Source organism: Anopheles coustani, chromosome 3, assembly GCF_943734705.1.
Source record: "Anopheles coustani chromosome 3, idAnoCousDA_361_x.2, whole genome shotgun sequence".
NCBI classification, from domain to species: domain Eukaryota; kingdom Metazoa; phylum Arthropoda; class Insecta; order Diptera; family Culicidae; genus Anopheles; species Anopheles coustani.
Window position 1 is genome coordinate 56,956,148 of NC_071288.1, and position 11,521 is coordinate 56,967,668.

The 11,521-nt window shown below is 37.3% G+C and overlaps 1 pseudogene; it reads right to left on the bottom strand.

Annotated features, from left to right (window-relative positions):
* Positions 1-5,993: 5,993 nt before the first annotated feature.
* Positions 5,994-8,148, bottom strand: LOC131263448 (uncharacterized; annotated as a pseudogene).
* Between the last annotated feature and the right edge of the window lie 3,373 nt (positions 8,149-11,521).

The window sequence follows — 11,521 nt, forward strand, 5'->3', positions numbered from 1 at the left end:
CAGGTATCTCGATACAACCGAGCGTAAATTATCGACCAAATGTTGGATGTTTTACACTGAAGAAAAAAATGAATAACATAAAGATAAACGAAGGTTTAAAAAGTAGTTGCTTCAACTTACATAGACTTCTTTCGCCATCAAGCATTTGCAAATCACCAGATCGGATAATTTCACAAGAAGGTCATCACTGGAACATCGTAAGCATCGTGAACTGTGCATGGTGCATGGATGGTAGGCTTCCGTAGACTTCACTTTCTGATGCCAATGCAACGTAAATTCGTTCTATTAGGTTGAAGTTACTGTAACATTCGTTCACTAGCCCATGCAGCTTAGCTTGAAGCTGTCTGTTTCGCTGCTTTCTGATGCCATCCAATATTAGTTCTTTAAATTTGGCAAGGTCCTGGCAAAATCAGCGGTGCGTCTTAAACTGCAGAGAAAATTGAAGGGTTTACTTGAAATACTATGCAGGCAAATATGATTACGAGGGGTTTTAAAACACTGAAGAGAACACTGGATGGTTTAGGAACTCCTTTTGCAACTTAAGTTACGATGTCTCACGGTTGCGTGGACTGATTTGTCCTCGGTTGGCGGTGCTGAATGCTAGAAGTCAAAAAATCAACTGAATGTTGGCAAAACGGTAAAGAGATATATCACCACAAAAGCAACGCGAGAGTCTATTGCTCTCTTTCTCATCCAACCGTTGCTGTCCTTTTCAAACGGTACAGATGAAGATCGCTTTCGGTTGTGAATGTAGGGTTGGTGCGGGACTTTTGGCCCACTAGAAGGAGATCAATTATCACACTGATTTCAAATAAGAATGAGCCCTAACCTTTTTCATAGTGTTAAAATCGATTTATTATAGTCAAATACCAATTTTGGGAGTATCAATGGTTTTGAGAAAATTGTTAAAATTTGCGAAGCTGTCACACTTCAAGCCGATAGTTCGCCCAGCTTGAAATATAAGCAACCATTGCGTAACAACATCGGAAGTAATGTTTTTCTTAGGCTTTGCGGGTTTTTAGGAAATATCAAAACATTACTTTAATTTTTTGAGCTCGCAAAATAATTTTAATTTCGATGTAAAAGTGGGACAAAATAGTTGCAAAGAAATTTGGTTTCGGCTGCAACGGAAATTTCTATGCATTCTGACTCTGACAGCTGATTGTCAGAATTTTTCTAGACGAAAATGCGATCATCGTGCAAAAAAGTGGATATTAAAATCAAAGTAAACATTTAATCTGACTAGCTCCTGATGCTCCTGTTGGTGCAGATGAAATTTTAGTTGTTCCTTCAACTGTTGCAGTTGCCGCTCCATTTATTGTTGTTGTATTTGCATTTGCTATGACACCTGAAATGTAGTAAAAAAACACAATTGAATAAGTAGTCGACAATTTTAAATGAAAATCATATTTTAATACAATGCGATACAAGCCAACAACCAATATTTGAAACATAAACCATAGTTCTACCAAACAGCGGTTGTTGTTGTTGTTGTTGTTGTTGTTGTTGTTGTTGTTTGGGTTTTATTTGTTGTTGCATAAGTTGTTGTTGCTGTTGTTTCTGATGATGCTGCATCTATTGAATGTATCGGTCACGTTGATTAGGCTGTTTTTGTTGTTCCTGTTCTTGTAATTGATGATAACAATATATTTATTCGTTCCATTTTTTCAATCAAAAGAAGAACCCCCACACATGGGGGTGGCTACACGCACAACCCTTTGAGTCGCTGAGGATAAAGTACAAGTGGTCGCCACTAAAAGTGTATATAGCACGTCAAGTCTTACTGAAACTATTTGCTACCATTCTTTGTAGCGAGGGGAGCATGATAGATTATTTTTGGACCGATTTTAATACAAAAAGCAAAAACAAGAATATTTTAAGCTTACCACCTGCGGTTTCGGTTTCCCTGTTGGTTCAGGTTGCACCTTCACCTGTGGTGTAATATGTGCTTTCAGGGACATATTTACTTGTTTTTACTTTTATTGCAAAATATTCGTTACTGCGTTATCACACTGGCCACAAATGGTGGCAAGGCAAAGTCACTGGATTGTCAAACGAGAATGACGTTGGAGTGGCTGGGGTTCCGTTGGTGAAATTAGCTTTCTCATATCACTGAGCTGTCATTGTGTGGAATTTGCTGTATCTGGCATTAAGCTCGATTTGAACGTGATTCATGTTTCTTGATTTTATTAACAATCAATATGCCGTTATTTCAATGATCAACAGCCGAAAACCGCATGAACCGAAAATGAATGACATAAACTTCTACTCCCAAGTGGTATGGCCTTAGTGCTTTGTCGCACGATATTTTATCGGACCACCAATGTTTCTGTAATGTTTCCAATTTTAATAAGATTAAACGTACGTATTTTATCGTACGATAAAATCATGCGACAGCTTGCAGCTGTCAAATCCCATACATTTCCGCCTGTCAAAACCTGACGCGGTAAAGCACTGACACCAGCCTTATCAGACTACCAAGAGGCACTATAATGTCAAAATTTTGGCAGTCCAGTGACTTTGCCATACCACCAACGGTGACCAGTGTGTAAGGTGACCAGGGTCACGAATAATGGCAGAAATAGCAAATTTGTTGAACAAAAAGTTGCCTTTGCCATTTTTAATAGATGAACCCTCAAATTAACGATCTTTTGAAGGCAAGCAACTTTATACAATAAAGATTTCTCTCCGTAATTCTTAGTTTATGAAATAATTAATTGAATGAGGAGTAAGTACAGGAACCTTGGTAGGTATTTTCTACTGAAATAAGAAGATTTATCCGTCGTTCCTAGTTTTGGAGACATTGATACCCTTATTAGACGAGGGATTTTTCTGTCATCTTTGCCCAGTATTTTTCTGCCAAAATTGGCTTTTGACATAAAAATACTGTCCGCTCGTGTAATAACGCAAAGGTCCACAAAACGTGTTTTGCATTTAATTGATCATTATCATGTTTGAATTTAGCGTATTTTTCAACCTAGAGTAACGAACAAAATCTGTTGCAAACATCAGAGCAAAAAGTAAACAAATCGCTACTTTGACATAAAAATACTAGTCGAAAGAAAATCGGTCGTGCCCGCCCGCTAGGCGAGGTCGCATGCAAGTTGTCCTCCACTTGTGTCATCAGGCCTCGGGCCTGGGTAAAAGGAGGACGTTTTTATATGGGAGCTTGCACGCGGTAGAACGTTGGAGGACGTTCGAGCAGTCAAATAAACAGAGCAAATGGGGATGTGTGCGTGCATCCAGCGACTCAGAAATTGTAGTTGTGTGAGTGTGCTCGGAGGTGTTTACTTGTGTTTGTGATATCTTCTCATGCATGTATTAGTGCTAGCGCATTTCTTTCGGATTGAAGCAAACTCAGGTTCATAACTGAAATTGTTCCTTCAAGAGAAACAGGTGCTTTATTGAAAAATAAATTTACGAGGTTAGTCATCTATCTAAAGTGCTGCAATTGAAGAATAACAATGGTAACTAACAAAAAAAATCTTCCTTGCAGATAAATTCAAATCAAATGGATCAGGCTAAGGCGATTCGGCTAGTGCAGCTAGCAGTGGCTAGACTTCACGCAGGGCAAACCGAAATCAATCGAAAATTAGATCTCTTGCTTGCCCGGGAAGCTAAAAACACAAACAATAATACCACGGAGGTTTTCGTGCCGGCCCCCACTGATTTTTCCGGACCAGCTACAACACTACAAGATATTGAAACCCTAGATAACAAATTACAAAATAGAAGCTATTTGGACCAATTCGCTGCATGGTTGAAAACAAAAATGCGAACTGGTGATTCCAAACAGCGGGTCTTCGAGAGCCTCAAAATCATAGTTGATAGACCGTTATTGGTAACTATGTCGTGGAGCGGGCGAGGAAAGCACGATGACAAAATCCCGTTTGCGAAATTTCAGAATATTTTTAATTTGATTCATGAAGTGGCTGGAGAATGTACAGAACTAGAGATCAAACATTGGATTAAACTGAAACTGAACCATGCTGATAATGTTTTTAGATTTAGATCACGTAAATAATTTAAAAGTTTTTATGGTTGTAGTACAAACATGTAAATAGTTTTTAAAATCATGTAAATAGTTTTGAACTGTGATTTGACCTGAAGTAATAAATATCTTTGAACTATGAAACGCAGAGTTAATCATTCTTACAATATCTAAGACGCTAAACATACTTGTTGATTGCATTGTCCCTAGTGAAGTAGTGTTATTACTGGGATGTGGTTTAGGTCTGAAATATACACAAAATAAAACAACTTGGTTAAAACATCAAACATATTTTGGAATAGCAATTGTTAATACTTACATAATATTTTTGCATTATTTAGTCCCGTTGTGAAACCTGTTGTTGTATATCTATTCTGATAAATAAGATGAGTGAGATAAAATTTGTATTGTAATATAGTAATAAGTGTATAGAGAAAAATAATGATGAAGCCCCACCCCTTTCCCGTGTATAGATTGAGAATAAACGAAAATCGAAATCAAAAACGCGCGCGAGTCTCGACACTATACACTCCTTTCTATTTTTTACATCATCATTATTTTTCCGCCACCATAACCAAATGTCAAGCAAACTATTATAAGTTAATACAATTAAATTCATGCGATTAAATCAATAAAATTAGTTGTTAATGATTACAACTGGCCCGCCACCAAAAGAACAATACATTCATAATATTTAAATGTTAATACGTCAAGTGATGAAAACTAATAATGTTAATTTTTAATAATTACGATTACCCCATCACCAAAACAACAGTACTAGCAAAATATTTAAATGTTAATACGGTTACATTAAAATCATTGAAGTTAGTTGTTAATAACTACGATTGCCCCATCACCAAAACAACAGTACTAGCAAAATATTTAAATGTTAATACGCCAAGTTACGAAAATTAATAATGTTAGTTGTTCATAAAAGTGTGTAGTAGTGGAATGAATAATACGGATCCAAGTGTATCATCTACGATTTCATCAGGTTCAAAATAAACAAGGGGGCGAGGTGGCAAATTTATCGCAACTAGTTTGCATTTGATAGAATTAGTTGTAAGTCTCACTCTTCTAAATGAATTGAAAGATGTAATGTTGTAAATATGGAGTTTAGATGAAGGAATGTGAAGTGTAGAAGTATCATCTTGTAAGGTGCATTTGAAAAAATCCTCGTTACTATCATACAATATACCAACAATAGAAATGCCGTTAGTCGGACACATTTCCGCTTTTAAAAATTTGACTATACAATTGGATCTGGTCAGAAACCATTGATCTTTAAAATTTTTTAGTAAAATAAAACTGGAAGTTACTTTCAATCCATCAACCGTCAAATAAGGATATTTCGTTTTAGCAGTCTGAGGAGGTATACTAATCGAGGCAAATTCCTTACACCTAGCTGCTACTTGTTCCACACATTTGGAGCCTTTCTTTACGCATCGTTTGAGGTATTGCAAAAAATTCTCAAAATCGTAAGCAGAGAAATTATCAAGTTCTCCATGTACTTGAACGTCATCATAAATGTGAAGCAAGTTATGGACGTTACTAGACATATGTGTGCGGCCGTAGTGAGTGGGGAAATCTTTAACAAATTTTACTAACATTCTTCCAGCAAGAGGCCATAAATGTTTGTATACAGCAGAAGAAAATATAGTAATGCTACAAAAATAGAGAAGGTAATGATTGTAACCTTCATTGTGTAAAAAGTCTTTATAAATGGCCGGAGTAGCATAATGCAAAAAAGATCTAAACTCAGTGCCTTTCCAATAATGAAGGGAATCTAGAGGCCTAAAGGGTCGGTTAATTTCGAAAGGTAATTTTGTTTGTTTTAAAAATTTGGAAATGTTAGTCTTCTGATCATTGGACCACCGATCGAAGCTCGCCATTTTATTGTTTATAAATCCCTGCAGTAGCTTGCGAGTAACACCTAAATCAACTAAATGAAGTCGATCAGCTACTGGAAAATTGGAAACCATGTTAAGATTAGCAACATCTTCTAAGGGGGAGCGAATGATTTTATGATGTGCTTTATCTACTCTAGCACGAAACTCAGCATCCGTGCGTGGTGCTGCAGATACACCTTCAAAAATAACTTTCTTTTCTGGCTGTACATGAACTCCAAGAATATTGCATTTGGTACATCCATGTTTTGCGGAAAATCCCATTACTGATTTGATAAAAGAGCGCGCCGGAGAATCGGCAATAAATGCTCTTACATTAACAGGTATTATTTTATTATCAAATGTCAGGCCTGTTTGCTGTAAATTATTTAATTCAACCACGAGAGGCCGCAAAAATGTTTCTAAGTGTTCAGGTTTTTTTTGACCACCAAACACACCCACTACAAAAACTGGGCTATCTTGTAGTTCTACAACTTTTACAAGGATTGGCCAAAACTGAGTTGCAGAACTTTTAAAAAGTGGTAGCCCGTCTATGAAAATTTGTAGCGTAAAACTCATTGCCTCAGGAATGATATCTTTGAAATAATTTCTGAAAGCAACCTCTATCCCTTGGTACCAAAAATCTCCTCCCGTTACTTTTACAATTTCATGACTAACTTTGGGAGTTCCTACAAGTGCTCGCCGATCTGTTGGAAGATCAGGGTGACCAAACATCCTTAAAACTGCCAATAATAGATTAACAAAGTTCCGAGAAAGGTTCCCTACTACTGATATATGGCGCAATGCCTCTCTCAGGGATTTAAACTTGTTCAAAAAACTATAAGTCTCGTTCCAAAATTCTTCTTCTCTCTGTTCTACTCTTGTGTGTCTTTCTGAATTCTCTAATTCCTCTACATTTCCCAAGTTAGTATTGTAAGTTTCGTTCAAGCTGTTAGTATCGTTAATGTTGTTAGTTTCCCTAGCATAAATACCCTGACCAATTCCGCTACTCTCACCAACTCTGTTGGACGTGCATCTTTCCGCTTCATCTACAAAGAAAAACAAAGCAAAAAAAAAGTCAGGATTAGAGTCTGGCTCCTCTGCTAATTTGTTGCGAAAATGAAGGGATATTTTATCACTTTTCCCATGACAGCTCGCATGATAAGTTTTTATACAGCATCTGAACACTTTGCCGACCGACGACATCATCTTTGAGACGTGTTACAAATATTGGTTGATTTTATTTACGAATGATTTTTTTTATCACATTAGAGGTAAACAAAAGTGAACAAGAGGAAACTACACATTGAGGCCTAATGGAGATGGATCTAATCACAACATTAGAACGCACGAGTTACTTTGACCATCGGCAGACTAATCATAAAGTTACCGATGCTTTAGACCAGAGGTTGGCATACATTTCCTAAAAAGGGCCAAATGGTAAAAGGAAACTGAAAGCGTGGGCCGGACACCTTACACGATAATTTACATCGTGACATCGTGAACAAATCGGATAAAAATAGAGATGCAATTTTTGTATGAAGCACCAAAGTTTTTTCACGGCTCGGATACAAAAGTTGGCGGGCCGGATTTGACCGGTGGTCCGATCGTTCGACGGTAGACCGGCTCGTATTACCGCATCAACGGATCGTCCCACTTCTTTTGGCACGTCATGGCAGGATTTGGTGTTGGCATGCGATGTGCATCGGTAACTTTGGAATTAGTCTTACGCACTGGTAACTCTATGATAGTCTGCCGATGATCAAAATGAATCGTGCGCTCTAATATTGTGATTAGATTCATCTCCAGCCTCCATGTGTAGTTTTCTCTTGTTCACTTTTGTTTACTTCTGATATGATACAAACAAATCATTCGTAAATAAAATGAACCGACGTTTCTAACACATCTCAAAGGTGATGTCGGCCGACAACGGACCAACGGATGGTGCCTCAGCCAACAGGTGGAAGACCAGCTAGGCTCTAGCGTAAACTTGCACTTTGCTGCATGGAATGCATGGGGATAGAAACATATGGGCTACCATCTTTTAACACAATAATAACACTTCATCATAACTTGGGACCGCTTTTGCACTACGGATTTATAGTTTTCACTATATATTTTTAACTTACCAATTGCAATGTTATCCGTTACCGCTGAACCCTCCGGAACATTTGATGAACTCTGAATCTCCAAGAATTCTGCTTCCACTTCTTCTTGTAGCTCATCCAGAAAGCTGAGACATTTCCGATATTCTGATGATCTCGATGCCATTCTTGAAGAGTTGTGCGTAGATCGTCTAAAATATAAAGAGTTGTCGTTAGTGCGGCTTGCTCTAGAATGAAATTTTTGCGCTTACCTGAACTTGTCAAATTTTCACCGAATCGTCGAGCAATTCTAGCACCAACACAAGGAAACACACGAGTGTACAGACACGGGCTACTATGTTTCACACACCATGTTGTTTCGAAGCGGTACGTTCATAACACAGAAGAGGAAGATAGCAAAAAAATAGCCCGTGCGTGTAAGGGAGAAAGCATGCACCGAGTGTTGTATGCAACATCCAAAGTATAGGTCAGGGGTGGTTGCGGATGGAGGAAAGTACTCGAAACCGCCTAGCGGGCGGTTCCGATTTTCTGACAGCAATATTGCTGTCAATGGCCACTTGACACTATCTTCCAAAATCGACGGACAGAAATATTCCTCGTCTAATAAGGGTATAATGCTGCCACACGCAGCACTTGTGGCGTAGTGGTGGGTAACTCCGAGGGAACTTAATTAAAACAGCTCCCCCTGGGAACGGATTGCGATCCTGGTAATCCTGTAGAACTTTAGCAGAATCGAAATTGCTTTTGGGCGCAATCAACAATTGATTGTCTAATTATTACTTTAACAAATGATATGAAATAACGACAAATTAGGTGAGCATGCAGGATATGACGGATTAGGATTCGGATTCGAAGATCCGGATCTGAGAATGGGTTTGATTGCGATTGTCATATTTTATGGCAGGGCTGTGTTTAGCGTCACAGATGCAAAGGGTTGAAAGAAGATTTCCATAAACTCAGAAAATTCCTCACTTCACATTTTTTATGGAAATGAATTGATCATGTTTAGTTACAGAAGGTTTTTTCTTGAAACAAGAAATTACGATGATACCATTTCTTAGAGGAGTTTGCCAAATTTTATCTGTTTTCTTTTCGCCTAAGTATGAAATTAGAAATTGATAATTTTGAACATTTAACTGTTCTTCGTAAAACAACAGTTTCAAATAAAAGTCAATTATCCAGGGTGTTCGTGACCGGGCGGATTTATTTGCATTCTTCGGAAAAACATTTGCGAAGCGAAATAAGGTTTTTGAAGAGCGTAGCAAAAATTAATTTAATTTCAAATCTGCTTACAAAAAATACCATCGTAAATCAGCTGTTTTAGCTGATTACGCTTTGCAAAATGATGTTGCTTTTAATTTCGTAGAACTTAAAAGATAAAATGCTATTCTGTTTAACGAATCAGAATGGAATCGACCGATTCTTAATTTAATTAATAAAACCAGAATACAGTTGATAATTTTCAATGTGGGCTTAAAAGAATGTTTGATGACAAAGCCCGCTGGGCTGGATTGTGAAGTTCAGTGAACAGTGAATCCGTGCTAGAAGTCGGACATTTTGACAACCATGCACTTTTCTTTGTTGTATCCCACGGTTAATGAATAGTATTAGAGTATTACATTAGACCATGGTTGTATCCAATAAAATAAAAACCCGTTCCGGTCGTCGAATTTCGAAATCAACCAACTTGGAACCGACCGCTAGAGGGTACCCGGTTCGATGACCTCTGCCCAACAGACCCCGCTAAAATAGACAATGTCAACTTTCTCGGTTCGTTTCCATTTTGGCTGGTTCACGCAGCCAATTAAGACTACAAATAGACGCAAATAAGACTACAGATAGACGTACGTTTTGTAGCTTTCTTTGCAAAATCATATTTCTTCCGTAGTATTACACCTACTGCCACACAGAACAAATGTTTTGAGTTTTCGGGATTGAAAATGTTTGATTTTCAATGCTGTGGCTGAGTTATGCACATGATTGGTTGTAAGTTTTGTAAAGATCCAAACAATGGTTTTTTTTAAACTGACGCGTTTTGGGCTGCGACAAGAAGAAGACTAATTTTCAAAATTGCCATTATGTGTCGGTTTATAATATAAACTCATTAAACATCGCTCGATTAATCACTTGGAATTTCGCGATTCCGATGTATCTAACACAAAATCAAACAATAATTAAAATGAACTCTTTCCTTTTCGTTCTTTTCGTCTTTGGTATATATTATTTCAATCAAAATTAATCTCGTATTCCGACTCTTCTATCATTTTCGTTCAACAGCTGGAAATAGACTCGGGTAATGCAAAACTGTGCAAACTTCCATGTGCATCATGGAACTACGATGTAATGTTCTGCTCTTTGATGAATATTTTTTACGGGTTTAACTGATTACCATGGTGTTGACCCGTTATAAGGAGGGAATCGGAATCATTGAAAAACTCGATGCAGACGATTACGTTTAATAAGATTTTATTTTAGCAGTTCGCAGGTTTTCTGATGTATTTGTTTGTGTTTCTGTGTTCACTTAACTGTACCCTTTTCAATGATATTTGAGTCCATTTCAAGCGGAACCCATTGTATTCCAAATGAACTCGACTCCTTATTCTGTCCTAATCTTGGTTTTATTCGTCTAGCGTGGTTTTAAATATAGGTTTCATTTCGTTCTGTTTTAATTAACACTAAACTGTGTGATGTTTCTTTCTATTTTTAGTAGTACACTTTTTCCCAAATCGTTCAATTTAGTTTTTGTTGGTTTTGTGATATCTTGGGAGAATGCTTTTAATTTCATTTTTATGTACCATCGGCCTTGACTCTTTCAAAACACCATTTCATGCGTATACTTTTGCCTGAACTGCCTAGTGGTCATATGTTTACATAAACGTAAATTTCTTCGTCGGTACAAGCCTTTCAAAGTGTCACTTATGGTCTAGTTTAGAACTTAAAACAAAATAAATAAAAGACCTTTTACACTATGACCTCTACACACATACACTGGATCAGGGGGTGGTTTAAGAACCAGCAGTTGTTTTCCTCGTGATAGCAGTGATGCCTGGAAATGAGCATTTTTCTATCGTAGAATTCCCGGAATGCATAGAAAATTTGTTCAACTGCTCATTAGTGCTAGCTTCGAACTAGCGGTCATGATTTAGTGATTTGTTTTACCTATTCACTTGAGGATGCAGTGTATTGCGTTTATCTGCTGAGAACTGTTATCAATTCCGTTTCTAAAAAATGTAGGATTTGTTTTGTTTTATCATGACAATTTTTAAATATTCATAACTTTCTCCTTTAGCCCCTAACATTTGCTTTCTTTAGTACTGACGATTTAAGATGCAACACATTTCAATTTTGTAATGCTTTTGTGGTTTACTGTTCTCTTTTTTCTCTATTTCGGACTATCTCTCTCTATGAGGGAAGCTATGTACAAAACATAATCACTCACATAAACGTAATATTTTTTTCGTATTCAATCATGCATGTTCTCTGGCCTTTCTATTTCCTCTAATAGGAATAATGAAACACGATCAAAGAACTGTGGAAGG